Source organism: Lagenorhynchus albirostris, chromosome X (assembly GCF_949774975.1).
Source record: "Lagenorhynchus albirostris chromosome X, mLagAlb1.1, whole genome shotgun sequence".
Classification (NCBI taxonomy): Eukaryota; Metazoa; Chordata; class Mammalia; order Artiodactyla; family Delphinidae; genus Lagenorhynchus; species Lagenorhynchus albirostris.
Window position 1 is genome coordinate 7,030,478 of NC_083116.1, and position 24,787 is coordinate 7,055,264.

General features: G+C 37.7%; 1 pseudogene; it reads right to left on the minus strand.

The window, feature by feature from the left end:
• Window positions 1-820: 820 nt before the first annotated feature.
• Window positions 821-24,787, minus strand: part of LOC132514035 (tRNA pseudouridine(38/39) synthase-like) — a 30,562-nt pseudogene continuing 6,595 nt past the window's right edge.

Genomic DNA, 24,787 nt, shown 5'->3' on the forward strand with positions numbered 1-24,787 from the left:
GCCTCATCATCATCCCCCCCCACCCCGCCCCAGGTGTCAGGAATGGTTCTTTGAAATGTCTGAGCTACATCAACAGACGTGTCACAAGGGCTGCTTTGTGATGGCTAAGTCCCTCCTTAGCCACCATTGGCTGAGGGGACGGACCCTTCATCGTCCTGGGGAGCTGTATATATAGCGTGGTCAGTAGGCCCGGAGTAGACCACTGGTAGGCTTCAATACAGCTGAGGCGTGCCAAAGACTACTGGAGCCTGATACAGACATGGATCGAAAACCCTCGAAAGCCAAAAGGAGGAGGGTGGCTGAGGCTCCCTATAACCTCAGACCTAGACGTGGTGGCCACGTAAGATGACCCTACCCAAGCTGTTTTCTTCATGGATTCCCTCTCCCCCAAGAATCCTACCCTCTCCCTGCCTGGCACAAACCCCCTCCTCAGCCCTGACCCCTTCTCATGAAGTCTCCCTTTCCATCAATAGCCCATCTTCTTCTCCCTAATCCAATGTCCTTTTGACCTCACTCTGTTGTCCTTCCAGGTGCTGAAGACAGCCAGGACCGTGAGCAAACCCCGTCAAAGGAGTCTGAATAAAAAAGCCTCTAAGAAAGCTGTCAACCCCACAAAACAGCAGAAGAAAGCTACAAGACAAACACTCTCCAGCTGTTCTCACAGGCTGGATGAGACACTAAATCAACATCAGAATAATGCAGAGCAGAACCAAGAGGCCGAGCAGAACCAAGAGGCCGTGCAGAACCAAGTGCCGTGCGGCAACACCCCTCCAAGCGAAAAGCTGGTGAGCCAGTAAAGCTCAGGGGGAGGCCAGAGACCTCAGAAATATCTGCCAAGTCTGAAGTCTGAGAAATGGCCAACTGTGTAGACACGGAATTTTACAACATCAGGGTACACGGATGCTAATTAAATAAAAATCAACTTGTGAAAATTTCTGTGTGTTTCTGCGAGTTCTCTCATGGTGGGAGCAGGGAAGGAAGGGAAGAGGCAGGTGTGTGAGGAGGGAGGGACATTGAGTCCTGCAAGGTTGCGGGGGACACTGGCAGAATCACAGTTAACCAGACAGTGGGGATAAGGAATGGGTCAGGACTGAGTGCTGAAGATAAATTTCCTACTTAACACTTGAACCCACAGGCAAGGTGGAAAGGGGCTTGGCGTTTCTGTCTTTGGGGTAGGGGGCTGGACGAGGGGCACGACAAAGTGTACATTGCCAGAACCTATGTGGTTTGAGGTGTGTAGGTGGCAGTATCATCCCAAGAAATAGACAAATCACTTCCAGGCCACCTACGTCATACAAGTGTTTGCTACATCTCACCCTACGATGCCAGCGACTAAAGGTCCTCCAGAGGGCCAAAAATCTCACCCTACTAAAAGTTATTGAAAGCACCCTGAGGACTCAAATAATGGTGGATGGAAGCCACAAACTCAACACTGATCAGCCCACTTTCTAAAGAAACTTAAGGTGGAGCAGTGGCTTCCCAAGGGCAGGGAAGTAAGAGCTGTCTGCTCTCAGTACAGGCAACTGTCTACAAAGAATTCGAAAACAACATCATCTCCCCTCCAAACATCTTTTATCTCTATTCCTTCCAAAGTTGTTGTTGTTTTTTCTCTGAAGAGACGATCCTTTTAAGTGGTTTTATTGAAGTATAATTGACATATAATAAATTGCACATGCTTAAAGTGACCGCTGAATGACTTTGGTCATATGTGTATACTTGTTAAACCATTACCACAATTTTAGGTGTGAAAATACCCATCACCCCCATAAGTCTCCCCTTACCCCCTGACAATTGCTTCCTCTTGTCCCTCTCTGCACCCCCATCCTCAGATAACCACTGATTTGCTTGCTGTCTCCATAGATTACATGTTCTGGCATTTTATATAAATGGAATCAGTATGTACTCATTTTTATCCAGCTTCTGTTACTCAGCATAGAGAGTCAATGTTCTTGTGTACATCAATATTACATTTCTTTTTAATATTATGATTGTTATTTTGTTGAGAGTTTAGTAGCATTTAAATGATGCCACAAACTTGCTTTAATTTTATTTAAAAATTAAGATCATCGTCAAGCCATGTGCAGTCATAAGAAATAGAAAGATACCTTACACCCTTAACCTAGTTTCTCTCAGTGGTAACATCTTGCATATCTATAGGACAATATCACAATCAGGAAACTGAAATTGTTTTGATCCGTTTACCATATTCAATTTTTCCAGTTTTACATGCACAAGTTTGTGTGCGTGTGTGTATGGTTCTATGCAATTTTATCACTTGTGTAATTTCCTGTGATTATCACCACTACAGTCAAGATACAGAAAGTTTCCATCACAAGGATCTGTCATGCTACTCATTTATAATCACAACTATCTCCCTCTCTCCATGACCCCTGGAATCAGTAGTTTGTTCTTTATGTCTATAATGCTGCCATTAGAATGTTAAATAAATAGAATCATTCAACATATAACCTTTTGTGATTGGCTTTTTACATTCAGCATAAATCCCTTGACATATATTCAAGTGGTTGTGTGTATCAATTTTTTTTTTTTGCTTTCTTTATTGGTGAGTAGTATTCTATGGTATGGATGTACCACAGTTTAACCATTCATTTATTGAAGGACATTTTCGTTGTTTTTATTTTTTGACTATTACGAATAAGGCTGATATGATCGTTCCTGTATAAGTTTTTCTATGAACTTAAAGTTTTCATTTCTCTGAGATAAATGCCCACGAGTACAATTGCTGGGTCATATGGTAATGGCATATTCAGTTTTGTAAAAAAGTTCCATACTTCTCTCCAGAGTGGCTATACTAGTTTACAGTCCCACCAGGTCTCTTGCACTCTCACCAGCATTTGGTGTTATCATTTAAAAAATTGTTTTAAGTGATTCTGGTTCATGTATAGTGATATCTCATTGAACTTTTCATTTGCAATTCCCTGATGGTAAATGTTGAACATCTTTTTATGTGCTCATTTGCCATCTGTATATCCTCTTCACTAAGATTTCTATTCATGTCTATAGCCTATTTTTTTTTAACACTGACAAAATCAGGCTTTCATGAATTTGAACACAAGGCACAGGTTTCCAGGTGCACAGAAATACATCTCCATTTTACGACTGCTTATTAAAAATCTCAATCTTTTATGATAGGGATAAAAGAACAAATTGTTTCTTATTTAAGCAGCAAGACCTTCCTTACTATGACCTTATGGGCTTTTGTTAAGAGCTGATCATCTGAATTTCTAGGACTTCTTGCAATTATATATATAGCATGTATATTATTTCCTTTCTACACCCACCTACCACTAGCTGGTTGTTGCCTCCTAGACCCTGGTGAGTTTTTCTGTGGTTAAATGGTGTTTTAGTTTCTGTATAAACACAGAGCCTCTTTGTTGTCTTCTATATATAATATTTTCTTCCTCTGTGTGTCATTACAGTCCCTTTAGGCTTTTGTTTACTCTTCATGAAATAAACGTGGATGCTCGATGCATCCCCTACTTACAAGATGCTGGATCAGGATTCCTATACTTGACATTTAGGATGATCTATTAGGGGCTTATAATGTACATTTCCACTCCTACTACAAATGCAATGGTCTGCCTTATGACAGAGTTATTAACTTTTCTTTATTCTATCACTCCATCCATTTTTGGTCCTTTCCCACAGGGTATGGCAACAGAGTCCAGTCCTTCTAGTATACTATACAACATGTAAGTTTTAACAGTGTATTTAGCCTATAGCTGTCAGTGGTGGGTAGCACTGAACTCCTAAACCTCCCAATCCTAGATCCAGTTGATATTTTCAAACTTAAAGTCATATAAGACAAGAGAAAATTCTACAGCCATACCATAGTGAGGTTTCTGGGGATATTTCTCTATGTTCAGCAGATTTATCAATAATCTCTGGCTTCTCCATTCCTTTGGCAATCAGAAAAAGACAGCCATCGTACAGCAGACTTGACGATAAAGTAACACCTGGCCACTCACTTCACATTGACATAACTAGAAAGGTTCTTGTCCTTTCCCCTCACCCAGGCTCTGGACTCCTAGCTGTACTTGAGCAGAGAGAGTAGTCCACTGAAAATTAATCACTCTGTTGGCTACATGTATTTTACACAAGTTCCTAAAATCTTATGTGTCGTCATATTTCTGAGCTGTATAATTCATGGTTACAATATCTAAATCAGCACAAAGGGAAAATGGCAATAAGTCTGCTCATGATAGCTGAACCTAGCACTGAAGCTGGGTTCTACAGGGGCCCAGGCCAGTAGAGAGAAGTCTGGAGGGAGCACCTGATTGGAAATGTGGGCATAATGAATCTCTTTAGCAGCATCGTTGACCCCTTTCAAATTAAAATCCTCTGAATCCCTGCCCCTTGGAAAGTAAAAACAAAGGTCAAGAGAAATCACCTGTCCAAAGTCATTTAATGTCTTTGTTTGTTCACCCACATCAGCGAGGGTTGGAGGTCTGCCTGTTTTCTCCTAGTCTAATCTTGGTTAAGCCTCAGTTTCTGTTCAGTAGTATTGTGTTCTCCTGACTGGCAAAGCCTTGGTATCCCTAGTCCAGACCAGACAGACTAATGTTAGGGCTGCATGTCTTTGGTCATGAGCACTGAAATTTAAAAAAAAAAAAAAAAAAAAGAGCACACTTAGCACTTCCAGTTCCTGAAGAATTTTCTCTAATATTTGAATTCTTGTTGTTGTTGGCCTGTTCCTTTTTAAGCCATTGCATCTCCTTCTCCAGTTCTTGTACTCTTATTAGGAGTTTTTCGGTCTGGTTTCTGTTTACGTCATTTTTAGCAATGAAATGATAACCCCAGGAATAAAGGAGCCATATAGGTCCAACCCATCTGCTTATCGTGGGCCACTGCTGTAGCCCATTTTCTAATTGGATTTTTAAATTTTTTCACTGTTGAATGTCAAGAGCTCTTTATACGTTTCAGATACAAGTCCTTTGTCAGGTAATGTGATTTATATTTTTTCCCAGTCTGTAGCTTATGCTTCATCATCATTATAGCATGTTTCACAAAGCAAAAGTCATAATTTTCATGAGGTCCAGTTTATCAATTTTTTCCTTTTATGGATCATGCTTTTGGTGTCTAAGGACTTTTCACCTGGTCTTAGGTACCAAACATCTTCTCTAAGATTATATAGTTTTACATTTCAATGTGTGATATTTTTTCATTTCTGTATAAGGTATGAGATTTGGGCCAAGGTTTTTTTGTTGTTATTTTGTTTTGTTTTTAAACTATGGATGTCCGATTGCTCCAGGACAATTTGTTAAAAAGGGTACTCTTACTCCTTGAATTGCTTTTTCATTTTTGTCTAAAATAGTTAGGAATATTGGTTTGAGTCTATTTCTGGGTTCTTTATTCTGTTCCATTGATATATGTGTCATCCCTCAGCAAACACCATGCTGTCTTCATTATTGTGACTGCATAGTAAACCTTAATACCAGGTATGGTGACTCTTTCCACTTTCTTCTTGTACTCTCTTTGTAGTTTTGTTATCAGGGTAATCCTGGCTTCATAAAATGAGATGTGAAATGTCCTCACCCTCTTTGATTTTGTGATAAAGAGTAAATGTCAATGTATAATCTCTGTTTGGTAGAATTTTCCAGTGAAATCATGTGGACATGGGTATTTCTTTTTCAGAACTTAAACTACAAATTCAATCTCTTTATTGGTTATAGGACTAATTACATTGCCTATATAACCTTTTGGGGGGGGTGGTAATTTGTGGTATTTCAAAGAATTGATTCATTTCTTCTAATTTTTCACATTTATGAGTTAACAAGAGTATCCACTTATTATCCATTTAACTGACTGCAGGATCTGTGATGATAGTCCCTGTTTCATCCCTGATATTTGTCGTTGTTTTCTCTAATTTTCTCTTTGTCAGTCTTTCCAAAGTTTTGTCAATTTCATTGATTGTTTTGAATAGAGAAAATCAATGGGGAAAAACTATTTTATTCTTCCTTTCAATTTTGTTGATTTCTGCTCTTTATTTACTTCCTTGCTTTGGGTTTATTTTCTTTTTTTCCTATCTTCTTTAAGTAAGAACTTAGGTCTCTGATTTGAGACCTTTCCTTCTTTCTAATGTAAGCATTTAATGCTATAAATTGCTCTCTTAGTGGTACGTTAGCTGCATTCCACATATTTTGATATGTCTTTTCATTTTCATTCAGCTCAATGTCTTTTTAAAAAAATTTTCCTTGCGACTTTGTCCTTGACCCATGGATTATTTATAAGTGTGTTTAATTTCCAATTGTTTAGAGATTTTCCTGTTGTCTTTCATATTTACATATTTCTAGTTTGATTCCGTTATGCTCAGAAAATATGTTCTGTAGTATTTCAATCTCTTAAATTTGTTGAGGCTCATTTTATGGCCCAGGATGTACATTATCTTGGTATCAATATATGCTCTGAGGACTCTTGAAACAAGTGTGTACTCTGTTGTTGTTGACTCTTCTATATATAAATTAGATCCTATTGGTCATTGTTTTGTTCAGTTATTCAGTCTTTGCTGACTTTCTGCCTAGTGGTTCTATCAGTTGCTGAGTGTTAGGTGTTTGAAGTCCAAGTATAACTGTGGCTTAGTCAATGTCTTCTTTCAGTTCTGTCAGTTTTTGCTTTGTGTATTTGGAAACTCTGCTGTTTGGTTGATACATATTCAGGACAGTTATATCTTTGTGGTGGATTGATGCTTTTATAATAATGTAATATTCCTCTTTGCCCTTAGTAGCTCTCTTTGCTATGATGTCTACTTTACCAGATACTAATATAGTCATTCCTGCTTTTTATTTTTAATTGTGGTAAAATACACATAACAAAATTTGTCATCTTAACCATTTTAAGTGTGCATTTCAGTAATATTAAATCCATTTATGCAAGCAATCTCAAAAAACTGTTTTCATCTTGTAAAACTGAAACTCTATACCCATTAAACAACTCCTCAATCCCCCTGCCTCCATTCAACTTTCTGTCTATGAATTTAGCAACTCCAGCTACCTCATATAAATGGAATCATACAGTATTTGTCTTTTTGTGACTGACTTATTCATTTAGTATAATGCCCTCAAGGTTCACCCATGCTGTAAGAATGTGTCAGAATTTCCTTCCTTTTTTTAAGGCTAAATAATATCCCATTGCATGTATAGACCAGATTTTTAACCATTTATCTATCAACAAATACTTGGGTGGTTCCATCATTTGCCTATTGTGAATACTGCTGCTATGAGCATGGGTATACAAATGTATCTTCAAGACTCTGATTACAGACCCTTTTGTGTATATATCCTGAAATAGAATTGCTGGATCATATAGTAATTCTATTGTTAATTTTTTGAGAAACCTTCATATTGTTTTCCATATTGGCTGCACTAATTTATAGTCCTACCAACAGTACACAAGGGCTCTGCCATCATATCCATTTCCCAGAAGAGTGATTCTGCCCCTCGATCTCTGGTGCAACCCTATTCCTTTTTTTCCCTTAATCTAGCTGAGCCAGGCTGGCATTTTGAAAAGTAATGTTTTTTTTTCAGAATTCAGGGAGAAAATATATAAGAATATGTTAGGAAGCAAAAACTTGCCAAGCTTGGCAAGTTCAAGTTTCTATTCCAAGTACTGTCACTTAAACTTTGCTTCCTATTCCCTCACCTCTTTGCCATCTTTTTTTTTTTTTTTTTTTGCTGTACGCAGGCCTCTCACTGTTGTGGCCTCTCCCGTTGCGGAGCACAGGCTCCGGACGCGCAGGCTCAGCGGCCATGGCTCACGGGCCCAGCCGCTCCACGGCACGTGGGATCTTCCTGGACCGGGGCACGAACCCGTGTCCCCTGCATCGGCAGGCGGACTCTCATCCACTGCGCCACCAGGGAAGCCCCTCTTTGCCATCTTCTTCACCAAGTGTCAGCCGGCTGCTCACATCACCATCCCCTCAGAGAAATACACAGCAACCATGATTCAACTACATGACTTGGTCTTTTTACTTGGTTTTGGTCTCCTAACAAAGAAACTACTTTTTCCAGAAGCAACTGACAAGTTTATTTTTTGTTATCAGTTATCACCACCATTATGAATAATTTTATTCCCTTCCAAATTTCTGATAGCATATCTTGTGTTTTCTCTGATTCATAAACAAATTGTCCATTTTGATTATCTTTACCATGTGCCAAGGCTTGGATTGATTTTAATCTATATTTTCAATCCAATAATTTATGTTGCTAAATTTAACAATTCATTTCTCATGGTTCCTTTTGTTCTGTTTGTATTTTTAACTTTTTGAATTGCATCTTCACTTATTTTCATTCATTCTTCTTTAATGATGAAAATTCTTTAGTCTGGATTTTCTCATATGTACAGTTTTCCCTTATTTAATAGTAATATTAGTACCTAAGTACTTACTACGTGCCACTTTTATAAATATTGGGTTGGCCAAAAGTTTGTTCGGGTTTGGCCAACCCGATATTTTACATACATTTATTTAATCCTCCAGTAACCTTATTGAGTAGGAAACTGCAGAGAGGTTTTACGTTTTCTCATATTTACCCAAGATCACACAAGTAGTGGATGGCAGAGCCAGGATTGGAATTCAGGCAATCTGTCTGCAGATACAGTCCTTCAAATCACCATAATTTAAAAAATAATCTATAGCACTTCCTGTGTTTCCCTTTTCCCACAGAAAATTCTGGCTGGGACTTGGTGCCTATTTATGTCATCCTGGTACAAATCAAGATAAATAGCAATATACAATACCCTTGAGTCTTCATAAACTATTAATATCTACATTTTGGAAACCTAACTATTTTTCCACAGGAAGACTATTTCTTTTAAAGTGTCATCATAAGTAGCTTTTTCATGGAAATCTTAATACCAAATAGCAGTTGTTGAATTAGTTTTAAAACCTTCCTTTCTCGCCACTTCTCACTTCAGACTATGTGACCCTAAAACCTTCCCTGAATACCCTCAATACATACAATATATTCCCCAGCTTTTAAGAAAAATTTCTGTTCCATAGTAAGCTCTCAAACATATTTTGAATGAATATATTATTGCATTGTGAAAAGCAAACTTTCAATGATTGGAAGTAGAGAGATATTTCCAATCTTAAAATAATTTAGACATTTTGCCACTTAAAATTAACTTCCTAACAAATCTCCATCTTGGAGAATTACGAAGCTAATGATCCAGATGTATATAGGTAATATATCCTTCAAAACATCAACAACTTTGCAGAGAAGCTAAACGAACATTTTTGTGGTGAATAGCAGTAGAAGAGAACCTACCATGGAATGTACAGATTTATAAATCAGTTCACACATGGGATTCAGTTGAATGCGAGTAACAACTCAGCAAACATTAGCTCTTATCTTCATATGTGTATGACAAGATATGGTAAGGTTCAACACTGGTATAATTTTTCTTTTCTTTCACTTAATCTTTGTTCTCTTAGAGGGCTTGTATTTGTACATTATAATGAGAGTGTGATTATTTGATGCCTTTTTAGGATACTATAACTGAAGCCAACTTATTCTATCATTATTACTACCCCAAAATTATAGCTTCCTGACATACTCTAAAAATAAAATTTCTTAAAATTACACATAGGATTGCCTAAAAACCAGTATTTACAAGACTATTTGCAACATTTTATGTAAATGTCTAAATGGGGAGACCTAGAGATTGATACTTCAATCACATAAAATATGTTGTGAGATTTCTTTCCTACTACTTCCTTTGTGCTGTATTGGGAAATCCCTCTGGTACCATCTAGAAAAACATTTGCTACCCTTCTTTGTCTTTACCATTATCATTTCACTATTTGCTCTATTCCAAGCCAATACTGAACGGAAATTGAAAATGAATATACTCAAAATTAGTCCTTCAACTCATCCTTTTTTTAAAATCAGAGTGGACAGAACAGAAACATCAATCAATGCTAAGTCAATAACACTTGGAAGAAAATGTTCTGTTCCTGCTTCCCTAATCATCCTTCTTCTAATTACTTCCTGAACAAAGTCTGACTTTGAGGACGATGATATGACCTTCGTTTTGACTTTATCTCGAGTCAAATCAGAAGTTTCATACATTTGGTATGTCAGCTACCACTACCTGAGAAAGTCATTTTGAAAGTGGCAGTCTAAGTGATTGCCCTTAACCGAGGGCATGGAGACTGTGTCTAAGCTCAGCCCAATGGACTTGTTTCTCACAGCCTCACACAAGTGAAATATTTGGCTGTGGACAGCTGCTACAAATCACTGTCACCCAAACCTGTATGTTGTGGCCTGTTTCTTTCTGGCATGCAGACAGTTATGCCTTATATTGAACCATTTTGAATTGATGGAAATTTCTTATTCATCTTATAGTTTTACATTTGAATCTCTATACTGAATTTTCTGAAAGAATATTATTCAGAACTTATCCTGAGCACTCCTGTAGTACTTTACTCCATAAATATTCTGTCAGCCAAACAATGTTCCCTGTTTTCAATACCACATCCATTATTCAGACTCAAAAAGGCACTGAAGATAAGGCTCAGCATTCTGTGTGAATCCTGGCTTCTAGTGAGTATTGGCCTTAAACATTTCTCCTGCACTTTGTGGGCATAGGCCTGAGCTTCATCATCCTACCAAGATATTAAAATATGCATATGGGACTTTTAAAAATCACTTTTTAACCATCATAGTGATAATTCGTTCAGAACGAGATATTTATAAAGTCTCAGCTGATGCTCCAAAAAATTATGTCAATATGGCAAAATAGTAACTTCATGTTGGAAGAACTTAGCAAACACCAACTTAAGTGATTAAGATGAATATCACTAACAAAAGAGAAATTGACATCTAATATACCTACTGATAAGGTGCACTAAGAAGAACACAGCATCTTTTCAGTGTTATTCCTGTCACAAATGTACAACTTAAATCTATCGTGAGGAAATATCAGATAAACCAATATAAAGAGATATTCTACAAAATAAGTGGTCTTTATTCTTCAAAAATTTCAACGTCATTAAATACAAGGAAAGGACGAGGAACTGTTGTAGACTGAAGGAGATTAAAGAAACGTAACTAAATAAAATGAATGATCTTCGGTGGGTCGTGAATGAGGAAATGCAACTATGAAGGTTATTATTTAGACAAGGTCAAATTTGACTATGGATTCTAGAAGGATCAGAAAACTTTTTCTGTAAAGGATCAAATATTAAATATTTGTAGACTTGTGGGTCATATGGTACCTGTTGTAACTATTCAATTGTATTGTTGTAGCCCAGAAACAGTCATAGACAAAATGTGGTTGTGTTCCAGAAAAAGTTTATTCACAACAAGCAGCAGTTGTCCATGTTTGACCTGAGACCTAAGGTTTGCAGATTCCTAAATTAGAGAATATTATTATATCAAAGTTAAATCTCCCAATTTTGGTATTACTGTGGTTTATTGTTCTGGGAAATACATCCTAAGGTATTTAGGGATTTAGGTCAATGATTCATAATATGTGTGACTTATCCCTTAAATGGTTTTGGGGGAATAAATACTATATATTTACATACTATATGTATTATTTACACAGAGAGAGAGAGAGAAAGAAAACAAATGAATGAATGAGTGAAAGCAAGAAAACGTGATGAAATATTGGTGAATTTGGTGAAGAATAAAGGAAATTCCTAGTACTATACTTGCAACTTTCCATAAATTTGAAATTGTGTAAAAATAAAGTTGAACAAAAAATCTCAATTTAAAAAATAAATGTGCACACCAGATGGATGCCTATTTTGTCACTGGTTTTCTAAACCTACATAGTCAATCCATCATTTTAAGCTGGTCTTTTCTGTCACACATAATAGCTATACTTACATTAAATATTTTAAAAATTATTTTAAAAAATGTCTTCACTCAACATGCAATCTATCTGTGCCTCTGTTTTTGTGACTCAGAGAAATGATCTTAAACTTAGTATTGAGAGGGTATAGTAGAAAGAAATTTGTGGAGTCAGAGGATCTGAATTTGAACTTCATCAATGTTTCTTATTAGCTACATTTATAGGCAAGTCACTTAACTTCTCAGTTTATTCGTCTATAACTATGTCATAGTGTTGTTCTGAGCATTGAAATAATGAAGATGATGATGCTATAAAATCCACGAAGTGCTATGCACAAGGGAGAGTTCCCCTCATTTATAATGACTAGATTTTCTAAGCTGAAGAGCAAATGTATAATACACCATTGCATTTATGTATGTTTTTAAAACATCAGATGAATATACTTTTACGAAACCAAAAACTTTGAGACAAGATGTCAAACTAACATGGGTTTCCTCTCCAAACCCAACCAGAGGCAACGAAGAAGTCAAGATATTGACAGAACACGATCCTACACTCCACACCTGAAACAAAAGTGTGAGAAATCCTTAGAGACATATAGAAAGTGTTTGGGTCTAAGAATGGAGGGGAAATGACTAATGGAAATTGGAGAGGGTAAAGAACCCAAGGCAGGGGGATAAGCTGGGGTAGATGATTCTCTTTGTAGCCACTAATTTCCTTCACACTGTCCTGGAGAGCCCCAAGATATCGATGTGATCAAGGTGGGCTAAGTCAGACTTGGAGCTGGGAGGCACTTCTCAATTGCACTTACGAACCTAGATGTCTAGTTACTGTCCTGGCACTAGTCTGAGACCACTCAGAGCCCTCATAAAACAAAATACATATGGAAAAAGCAATGAAATAAATAAAAGCACAACCCAAAGAGTGTTCAAACCTGGACACATGGATCTGTACCTGCTATATTAATGTGGGGCAATCAAAAGAGTCTCTAATATTGAATAAACAAAAAATACCAAAGATATCCTGCTTTTTAAAAGATATACTTAAAAATAGAAAACTGTTGTAAATAAACGTATGGGGAAATAAATGAGGCACATATAAACCATAAGATTTAACAGTACACAGAAACAAGTTCTTTGAACATGGTACGACTGAGGCAGGTTTTAAACATGACCACAGATTATTAGGGACTCCTTCATTCGAGAGGTGAGTGCTATTTCCCCTCTCCTTGAATCTGGGCTAGATTGGGATGGCTTCAGCAAAGAGTCTCACAGATGCCACTCTGTGTGCCTTTCGACTGAGTCATAAAAAAGTCAAGCAGATTCTGAGTCTCTAGGTCCCTTAGAATACTTGCTCTCTGGATACTTCCTCTTGGAACCCAGCTATCATGATGTGAGAAGCCTAAGCCAAATAGAGAGCCCATGTGTAGTCACTACAGTCTACCGTCCCAGCCCCAGTCATTGAGTCTTCCAATCTGAGGCCTCAAATATTGTGGAGCAAAGACAAACCATTCCTCCTGTGACTTGTCTAAATTGATGTCCCACAGCAATCTTCAACATAATAAAAATGGTTGTCTTAGGTAGCAATACATAACTAAAACAAAAAAAATTCTTAGAATAATAAAGGCGTGATAAAAATCTTCTGTGTCTTGAGGAAAAATACACCAAATAAACCACGCATTAACTAATAAATTCTAATGTACATGATGAGATCCTTTGACCTTAAGAACAATAGAAGTAGTATCTGTCAAAACTGTGGAATATATCTAAAGCACAACTTACAGAGAAATTTACAGTTTTGAATATTTTTATTAGACTATGTGGAAAAAATTAAAAAACCATTCAACTAATTCAGCTTGAAAAAAATATCACAGAGCAAATCTGAAAAGAAGGTTTAAAATACAATTAAGGGCAAAGCAAATGAGACAGAAAACAAAATATGAGAGAATTAACAAAACGAAAGCTGATTCTTTGTAAAGATAAGAAATATATTTATGCATTACTCACCAATATAGCTAACATAATCAGAAAAACAAAATGCAGTAAACAAAATGGAGATCAAAAAGTGAGCTCATATACTTATTACTGGGCCTGGCCAGATGATCCAGGATAAATTCCCTATTTTAAAGTCACTAATAAGAATGTTAATTACATCTGCAAAGTCCATTTTGGCCTGCAATTCAACATATTACTGAGAAAGAAGAGAGAGAGAAGGCCACAGGGGCCAAAATTCTGCCTACCACACCTCCCATGTCCACATGAGGTATCAGATTCCTTAAATTCTTCTAATGTCTATCTTGTAAGCATCTCATCAAAAACTTCTGATCCTCTCTCATGAGGGTTAAATGTTTGTGCTGTCATCTATTGTGATTTTTTCGTATCTTTAGATCTTTAAAAAAGCTCTGTGTTTTACTTTTGTATGACCCTCTGCTTTTCTGTTTGGGAAGCTGAGGACCACATCTTACTTTTCTCTGCAGTATCTCCAATATCTAACATTGCAATCAGTGCCCTGTGCCTAGTCTGTAAATGTTTGCTTGGTAAGGAGACAGTGTTGCTTAATGGGCTTTTACTTAAAGCAGACCTGCGTTCAAATGATGGCACTGCTACTTATTAAGTGGATAAAGAGCTGTAGGATGTGTAAGTGATCTCAACTTTCAGTCTTACATCCTCATCCATAACATAGGGATAATGCCACCTCCCCCTTATAAATAGCCATTATTAAATGAGAAAACATAGGCACGTTAATTCTGTCCTTCAAACATTTTTGTTTTCTTCTAATTGTCAAGCCATGTGCCTCCTAATGGATGTTTAGCAGTAAATAAGACAAGCTGTCTCTTTCCTCATGGAGTTCACAGTCTAGAAGGGGAAATATACAGTTAAACTACTGTGTATTTTTAATGTGTGGTATATGAACCAAACTGATTCTCTTTGAGTCAGTGGCCCATATATGGGAAATACCAGTGAACTCCATGTAAATTTGCAAGCTTGCCTAGCAATATTTCCAGAGAATGCCTAGCACACTCTGTTCTGCACCTGATTGTTCTCCCCTGACCTACCATGTGTTTATCTAGTCAACTTTCACTAGTTAATGACTCTCTCCACAGTCCTTTTGGATTAATGTTTCTAGTCTACTGTCTGTTTGGTTCTTAATCTCAGCTTCAATCCTTAATGTTGCTTTGCAAATCACCCTTTTTCCCATGCTCTGCCGGAAAAGGCTTTTCGTCCTCAAACTACAGTCAAACCCATCTCTGGGATTTGTCAGGGAGGAAATTTCCCCCTTCCCTCTCTTGAGTTCTTGTGGCTGGACTAACAGTAAAATTGATGCAAGGCAAAGCAAATTTTAATTCATGCATATGGAGGGCCCATTTGGAACCTCAGAAGTGGCCAAAGTAGGCAGCTTTTATACTTTTTAGAAAAGAAAAGAATACAATTGTGAGGAATTGACAGGACCAAGAAACTTAGGTTTGGGTACCTTATTAGTGAAAACTCTAAACAGAGTTTGGGCTTGGGGTAGTTTGTATATATAGGTTTCTTGGCCCCAATTCCCTATCTTTGGTGATAAGGGTGTCCTTCTACCTCCAGATGCAGGGAGAGCACCTTTCATGAGAGATTTATTTCCTGATTTCAGGGAGACATAAAGCAGGTCAGAGTGCCTCTCCTGCATTGGCTGTTTATTAAATAACTTTAATTCAAAATAATCAATATGTCCTTGAGGCACATTTTGGGGTGGCCTACCCTGGGCCCCAGCAGACCTTTCAAGGCTTAGGGCCTCAAGTTTTATAGAGAAATACTGACCCTTGGGACAGAAATGCAGAGTTTCCATTTCTCTTATCCTGTACGGCTTAATGGATTTTTGTTCCCTCCCCCATCCTTCCTTCCTTATTAATCAAGACAAACTTAAATTTGAACCCTTGGCTCATAGCACGAGAGAAAGTACCAGAAGATCTCATGGACTCCTTCCTCCAGGTACTCTAAGCACTGGTTTCATGTTGTTCCATCAGCCATATTTGCACCGGACAAGTTTGCCTTGTGGTCCACAGAGATGACTCCACTCAAATCTGATTTGATGTGACATTCACCATTTCTGGAGAATCCATTTGAGATGTATCCATTTGAAGAGTGTTGCTGTATTTATTTAAAAACTGAATCTGAAGATAAGGATCCCCCTACATGTCCTTCTTAGAATTCAGTGTCAAGAAAACAGGTGTTTGGGTAGCTTTGCTTCTTTTCACCAGAAAATCACACAACATTATCCAGTGGGTCCTGCTTCTTGTTTGGGCTGCTAAATCGATTGCTCAGTTTCTGTACTTCATTCATTCCAGAGTCCAACCTGATTCTCTCTGCCCTCTTTTAAAATAGGTTCTCACATGTATATGAATTTGTATTTGTGCGTACTCTTATTTTTTTGCATTTAACTGCCCTTATCAAGAAATATTTTCATATTTATCTTAATCCTTTTAGAATTAGGCATGTTGTAATTTATAAGTAATTTAAATCTCTTAAATATCATCTGGAAGATGAGTTCTTGCCATGCTGACCCTCAGATAAATATGCACAACATTTCAGCAAATCTGCCAAGTCATAAGGTATGGATCCCGTTTATAGTCCAAATTGATACTTGTTCCCACAAAGAAAGAAGTGATTAAAAAGTACTAAGCTCTTTATAGCCAATCTCAGGATACAAAAAAAAACACAGATTCATGAGCTCATTCTTCAATACTGAGTTTTGAAATATTTTGGCTAAACTAGACAGCTCTATACAACGTAACTATGAGGATTGAAATGGTGCAAATAAAATGATTTACAAAGCAATTTATTCCAAATGAACCTGCAGTGCCTGCCTAGGTCTTTGCTCTTTTGAGCGTTTGATCTTCATACCTGAAATGACTTAGGCTGCACATTAATAAGGTTTGGCCTAAAACTATGCCCTAAAACCCTAGCCAGGGGTAAATGCAAATACTACTAAGCACAGGTTTCAGCACCCCCTTGCTATGTTTCTGGAGATGAGAGGCATTATGAATCTTAACCAACTATTAGTTCGATATTTTTTTCAAAATATATGTTGAGCCCTAATATCTAAAATAGGAAAAAGCAAAAACACCTGATATGAAACATAGATAAGAGACCCTGAACCCTAATGCCAACAGGTCCCAGGTTTGGCCATCTCTGTTCTGATGGCTCACTGTTCTTGATGTATCTGGTACTTCTGGGAAGAATGCTGATTGATCAGAGAACTCAACCCAGCACCCAGGAATTCGTATGTTCATGTAGACATTAATATGTAAGACAGAAATCTGAAAAATATTTAAAGTTATTTGACATCTCTGAATCTAAATTTAAAAAGTGACTGGCTTATAGGATTAAATGAAGTACCGTGTATATTGAAGCACAGAAGACGTTTAATTATTTTTAGGAGAAAATAAAAATAAAACAATATTCGGCAAAATTTGTCATTAAATTATAGAGAGGTTACAGTTAACATCATAATTCACCATTATTTTTCACTTTAAGGTTAAAAAATCACTAAATATGAGCTGAAATTATTTTCTGGTTTTATTGAGACATAATTATATAATATATAAATTATATAAATATATAAAGTATAATACATAAATATTGTATATATTTAAGGTATACAATGTGATGATTTGATATCCTATATATTGTGAGATGATTATCACAATCAAGTTAATTAACATATCCATCACTGTGATGAGAAAAGAGCTATTCTGAGTCGCTGCCTAGGTATTTTACAGTACGACAACCCTGCTCACACCCAAAGTCTGGACATTTAGATAAGGATCTGAGTTTAGGATTACTGCCCCAAATTCCTGCTTTGATTTTCCTGGAGCATCTTTTAAAATAATCACTTAGAGTTGAGCCCACAAAAAGATAGTGACATCTGCCCCAACCATCTTGTAAGTAAATTTGAATTAAACATTGGAAACACATGCCAATTGTCCCTGGAGAATTTTCACATGGAATCCACAACACGCAATGTGAATCATCAAGAATGTAACCACTGGGTGTCCGCCTCATCCAGGCAGATAAAGGGTTATTATGTCCATTTTCCCCAGAGCTTCAGTTTTTGTACATCACTTCTAACCCCACCCCATCCCCGGTATACGTGGGCAATTATATGGTCTATAGCATAACTCCGATATATTCTTGTCCCTTTATGCTGTAGAGACGACTCATCCTCCTTCTTTATTGGGCATCCCCTAGTCTGAGGTGGAGGGTAACCACTGAACTGCAAAGTTTGAAGAACAGTGAGTGACAATGAATTCTAATCGCACAAACAAAGATGAGGACCCAAGCAGAATTCAAGATAGTACAAAGGAAATATATAGCAGCAGAAGGCACTCAATTATATTTCAACTTGTTGGAAAGATGGGCATCACCTTTCTGGTGGTCCTGCCACTTGGTACTAATAAAACAGAGCAGTAAGCGTTCCCCATCAGCCCATACTGCAGCCTGCTTTATGTCAACCCTTGCTGCCTTTTGTGTTCATTAAACTTCAGGAAACAAATACAAACACATAAAATGCTTTCGGATAGCCTCCCACTTTGCCATTTGGAACCTAGATGTTTCAGTCACCTCTCTCTGCATCAGCTGACATGTAGTGCAATGAACAAGACCAGATGCAATAACAAATTGAGAAAAAGAACCCAATAAAACTCTTGGCATTTGCTTTGGGCTGCCTGTTCTTTGGCAATAGCAGATGACAGCCTCTGTGCCTAGATTTTTTTTAAAACTCCTTAAGAGCTCTAACAGAAGCTTTGGTGGACAAGGAAAACACCAGGAATTGATCAAGGCTTGCATCCATTCTGCTTTGTTTCATGTAAAATGCACACTGGAAAACATGCAAAGATCCTTTTTGCTTTAATCCTAATACGCTATCGAGTGATTGAAATTACCCACCTTCTGGTTGGGACCATAAAATCAACAACCCAGAGAGGAGAGGTTTTATTTGACAACTGCACTACTAAAAGATCTATGAAAAATATTAAGAACAAGTACTTTTTTATACTCATAAAAAGGCAGTGAAGAAAACTGCAAAATCACTTTTTATTTCTTGCCAAGGGCAAGAAAACATAAGCATAAAGAGCAAACCAACCATAAACAGCATGGATACCACTCTACATTCTTCATGTTTATGCAGCATGTAATGAAAAAGGCTTTCCAGAAATACAAACTGTAAATACAACTCAGAGAAAAATGGAAATGAGAAAAAAAGCTAAGGTATTGTTTTGTATACGGATCTCACTTTTCTTCCTTGCCTCTATCTTATCTGCCTTCCCATCAAAGGAGAAAAACCACAGAAGTGACAGTAAATCTTTTTGAAGAGTTCTAGTTAATCTAAAGAATTGATATTTCTTAATGACAGTGTTAAAACAAAGATAAGCCGGGCAGCATGATGTAGGTTAAACATTCCCAAAGCAAAAGAGATTCTGCGAAGGAGGGAGGTCAGGGATTTCAGGGCTGAAAACGTCCTGGTTAGGGGCCTATGCAATTGGTCTATCAAAAAAAGGCAAGGTCAAGGAGAAACTCAGTTTTCCACAGGTAATTTATAAAACATGAAAGTGAGCATTCTGCTTACTTGGATGTGTAAGTACTATCAGCCTTTATAAATTTAAAGTATGGCTTAATGAGCTAAGCAGCATATTAAATCAAGAATAACATAATTCTTCAATGATAAATTTCAATATGCCTCTGAGGGAGGGGAAAAATGCCTTTAAAAGATCTACATAAAATATTTTCTTAGCAGAAGCTGCCACTGAGTTGGATAACCAAAATGTGTTCTCGGATATGGGGATATATGTATTTGTATAGCTGATTCACTTTATTATAAAGCAGAAACTAACACACCATTGTAAAGCAATTATACTACAATAAAGATGTTTTTAAAAATGTGTTCTTGCAATTGACATGCTACGCTTCACATTATAGTGACTATTTAAACAAATTTTTACCTTGATTTTGAGAAAACAAATGTGGTTTATTTCTATATTGATAAAATGCAGTTTTACTTCTAAATAAATGGTCTCTTATCCTGCTTTCTCCAACTCTTGTTTAAATGTTAAATAAATGTAAAAAATAGTTTCAAAGATGGTTAGCTCTGCCATCTTCCCACTCCTTAACTCTTTTATCAACCTCCAGGGTGGAAGGGTGGGAAAGTGGGAAAACATTCACATGAAAATGAATGGACTCACTAGTCAGTGTCTAATATTGGACACTGGTGACACCATTCTCTGGGCTTCCGTTTCTTCTATTGCAGCAATAGCTCTATTTTCCTGTTGTGCTTTAAAATGTCAGGTTTCTTTTTTAACGGGACTATCAAAATCCAAATGCATTCACTGGAAAAAAGTATATACAGCTTTATATAGCTAAATCTTATTAACCACTTATGCGGTAGTCACTGACCTAAACTATGTACTCACTTATTTCTCATTTAATCCTTACAACAAACCTAAGAGGTATGTGCCCTTTTCCATTTTATAGATGATAAAATTGAGGCAAAGAAAGATTAAGACATTTATACTATATGGAAATAAAATGGGAAAAAAAAGAACCCTGGGCTATGTGCTGTGAAGGATCGAAAAATGTTATAATCTATTAGACAAAATATATTATGACATTTATATACAAATATAGACACAAAGACCTATAGTATAAAAGAATGAAATAATAGTTATAGAGATATAAACCAAAAAATTCCAGTCTAATTTAGGCAACTGCTTAGTCAACCAGGTGCATGCACACACACGTACACTAACACACTCTGGTCCTTTATGTAATGAGGTGGGTATACATAAATAATTGTGAATGAAGAGGAAAAAGGAATGGGAGGATATTAAAGCAAGGAGGCAGACTGGCATATTGTCAAATGACAAAAATAATGCAAATGAGTAACAGATTTGATGTTCTTTATTCAAGGGAAAATAATCCATGGATTGGGGGAGTACAGTGCCTCCCAAACAGTGGAGCACTGTTTGGGAGGGATTTGAGCCAAGAGCCAGTTTCACAGAGCATTAGAAAAGGCAACATGGAAACAGGGCATGACTAGCTAGGAGGTTGGGATTTCCTTACAAGGCTAGTTGGTCCTGTCTTCTAGGGTGAGTTGAACTAGCTAAAACTGAATTGGAAGTTTGTGATTGTTGTATGTTAGGTTTCCCTAGACAGGTGTTTCCTGTAAGCACAGGCTGATGTGGCTTTAGATTTGTGATGTGGACAGGGCCACTTAGGTGGCCTCCATGTTGAGGGTCCTGATATACGAATTACTGTTTACAGACCATATGGTCCAGTGCAATTGCTAGAGCTGGGCTAAGATTTATCTCTAACAACACAGTGACCAAAAGGGGGTAAGAGTTAAACAACAGCACTACTGACATTTTTGACATGACAATTTTGTGTCTTTCAAGTCTATTCTGTGCACTTGCAGGACATTTAGCCACTGTCCTCTAAGTCATAGAGTAGTTGATTGTAGCAGCCCCCAGTCTTTATGACAATCATAATGCCTCCACACATTTCTAAATTCTCCCACTTGAGGACCACTGAGTTACAGAATTCACATCGTTCACCACCTTCTATTTAGAAAACAGTAATCAATTACTTTAGATCAGATTCTCAGTGCTGACTTTTTTTTATAATAATGTTACTTCAATGTGTATAAACAAAGCTAAGTACAAACTTGTTTTAATAACTCATAGTACTATAAAACAAAGTAAAATTTATAATTAAATGACAACAAAATCATAATATCTATGGAAACAAAAGCACTCTGTAAAACACATATAATGATACTGACTGTCATGGCTTGCGTCTTTGAGCTTTGTAATACCATGTTACCAAGGATGGTATGATGTCACAATTCTTCCCATCATTTTTCTATTGTCAAGCCATTTTCAACTCACTTTGTACAACATGTCATTGCATAATTTGGCCTTCATTGGTGCAAATACATCACTTAGATATGAAACCCACACCTAACGTTTCGTCGCTAGTTCAAGGCTAAGTAGTAGTACTTGGAGCCAACACAATTACAAAACTAAACACAGGCCCTGAAATCATGTGGCAATATTCAATTAAAAGATAGTTCATCAGGGGCTTCTCTGGTGGCGCAGTGGTTGAGAGTCCGCCTGCCGATGCAGGGGACACGGGTTCTTGCCCCAGTCCGGGAAGATCCCACGTGCCGCGGAGCAGCTGGGCCCATGAGCCATGGCCGCTGAGCCTGCGCGTCCGGAGCCTGTGCTCTGCAACGGGAGAGGCCACAACAGTGAGAGGCCCGCATATCGCAAAAAAAAAAAAAAATAGTTCATCAGGAAATTCAGAGGTCTCCAAATTACAAAATTTTCACTGATTCACTCTCTTCATTAATGGAATTTTTCTAAGTGATTTTTAACTCTCATTTGTCCCATGTACGTGCAGCCTAAGATAAACTATGTAGTTCTTTGTGGAGATATAGACCAGTATTCCAATTTAAATAATAAAAGATACTAATGAATACTAAAAACATCAATGAGATTTGTTTGTTTGTTTGTTTTTGCTGTACGTGGGCTTCTCACTGTTGTGGCCTCTCCCGTTGCAGAGCACAGGCTCCGGACGCGCAGGCTCAGCGGCCATGGCTCACGGGCCCAGCCGCTCCACGGCATGTGCGATCTTCCCAGACCGGGGCACGAACCTGTGTCCCCTGCATCAGCAGGCGGACTCTCAACCACTGTGCCACCAGGGAAGCCCCATCAGTGAGCTCTTATCACCGTCACCAATCACATGATGTGGTAAGCATCTTTTTTCTCTTTGCAGATAAAGTTCTGCAGATAGCACTGAACACAAAAATTGGGTTTACATCAAGTGTCATCTCCTCTTTGCATACAGCATGATCTTATTCCTGCGTTATTCTTATTTAAAGGATTCCATTTAGCAGGAACATTCTTGACTCTAGAAGAGTTTAGGAACTAAACAGACTCAGCATATTTTATACAGGACCCTCTGAGACTAAACTCTATGCTTTATTCCTGTAGATTAGTGAGCACTTTCCAAAGTGTATTCCTCAGAATCCTAGCTTTGTTGAATATCAATTGGTATTTGCAATATTATAAGAAATATATCTTTTGATCATATATTTCTCATACATAGTTGGTCTTCGTCTACAGTTCCTGGCTCACAGCTCCCAAAACCCTTGGAATTTCCTGAGCGAAAAGAGCAATGGGAGCACCTTTTGTTATAATATCTGGTCTCTTGTTCTCAGCTCCTGCAAATGCATCAGAGCCATGAATGTGAAGAGGGTGTCTTGTTATTTACAACAGCTCCTTCCCCCCACTACTGGGCTTATGTTAATGAGGTGACTTTTGGAAAGCACCTGAGGATGGGGGCCAGGTGCCAGGGGAACCAACCATGAATGGAGGGTGGAAATTTAAGTCCACCCCCTGATTTCCAGGGGTGTGTGTGCTGGAGGTTGAATCAACTACCAATGGTCAATGATTTAATCAATCACGCCTAGGTGATGACGCCTTCATAAAAACCCAAACAGACCTGGTTCAGAGAGCTTATATGATGGTGCACATATGGAGGTGCTGGGAGAAGGTTGCATCTAGAGATGGCATGCAAGCCCCATGCCCCTTCCTCATGCCTTGTCCTATACATCTCTTCTGTCTGGCTGTTCCTGAGTTATACCTTTTTATACTCAACTGGTGATCAAGTAAGTAAAATCTTTCTGAGTTCCGTGAGCCACTGTAGCAAAATAATTGAAACCGAAGAGGGAACCTCTGATTTATAGCCAGTTGGTCAGAAACACAGGTGATAATCTATGCTTTCCACTGGCATCTGAAAGGGAGGTCAGCCTTGTAGGACTGAGCCCTTAACTTGTGGGATATGATGCTATTTTTGGGTAGTGTCAGAATTAAGTTAAATTGTAGGACACCCTGCTGGTGTCAAAGAATTGCTTGTTGGATGTGTGGGGACATCCCCAACAGTGGAATTGGTGACCAGAACCCCTTTTTAGTGTTCTCCTGAAAAAAATGTCATCAATTGAAGCTGTGTAAGAAAGTAGTTAAGTCCTTTATTACAGGACTTTTTAGAGTTTTTAACATGCTAAAGTATATTGTACATCTCAAGGGGAAGCTATAGTATTCTCAAATTTATTTTACCGTAAAAACTTTAATATTTCTGTCGTTGTATTTATCATAATAAATTTCAAATATCATGATTCTAAAGCAATGTTACTGTAGCTAGCAAAAGCTCAAATAGTGTAATAAAGGAAGAAATAATTTGGGAGAGGTATTTGGCTCCAGCACTTATTAGCTTATGATCTGGGACAAGAGCTTAACTTCTTCAAGCCTCATTTTCTATTTCTGAAAACATGGATCATAATCAAAATTATGTAATAGGGTTGTTAGGCAGATTAAACATGGTATGTAAAAGAGCTAGCAATCAACATTAGGTACTACTATTTCTCATAGGCAATTTGATTGCCTTCTTCTCTCTTTACTGCAGTACTAATTCACCTACTTATCTGTGTAATTGCTGAAAGTTAACCAAAAACGGTTATGAAAGATGCCAATGAAAATATTCATTTATCCACTCATTCATTCAACAAATAATTATTGAAAGCCTATATGCATTAGTCACTGTGTTAAACTGTGAAGATAGGGAGATGGGTGTGACACAAAGTCCCTGTCCTTGAGACGCCCATGGCTTCTTATGGGAGAGAGCCATGGAAACAGATCAGTGTCAGAGCACAGAATTCCACTCTCTGCAATGTGCAGGCCTCATACAGAAGAAGGTATGATAGACTATGTGGGAGGAAAGAGAGGCAGCTATGGCTTCCTGCAAAAGGTGATAGCTGACCTTGAATTTGAAAGAAGACTCACAAGGTTAGAGGTAAGAAAAATGGAGGCAAGAAAGGCACTCCAGGCTCGGCGAACACCATAGAGGCTTGAAACAGCATTGTGTGTCCTAGAAATTTTAGTTAG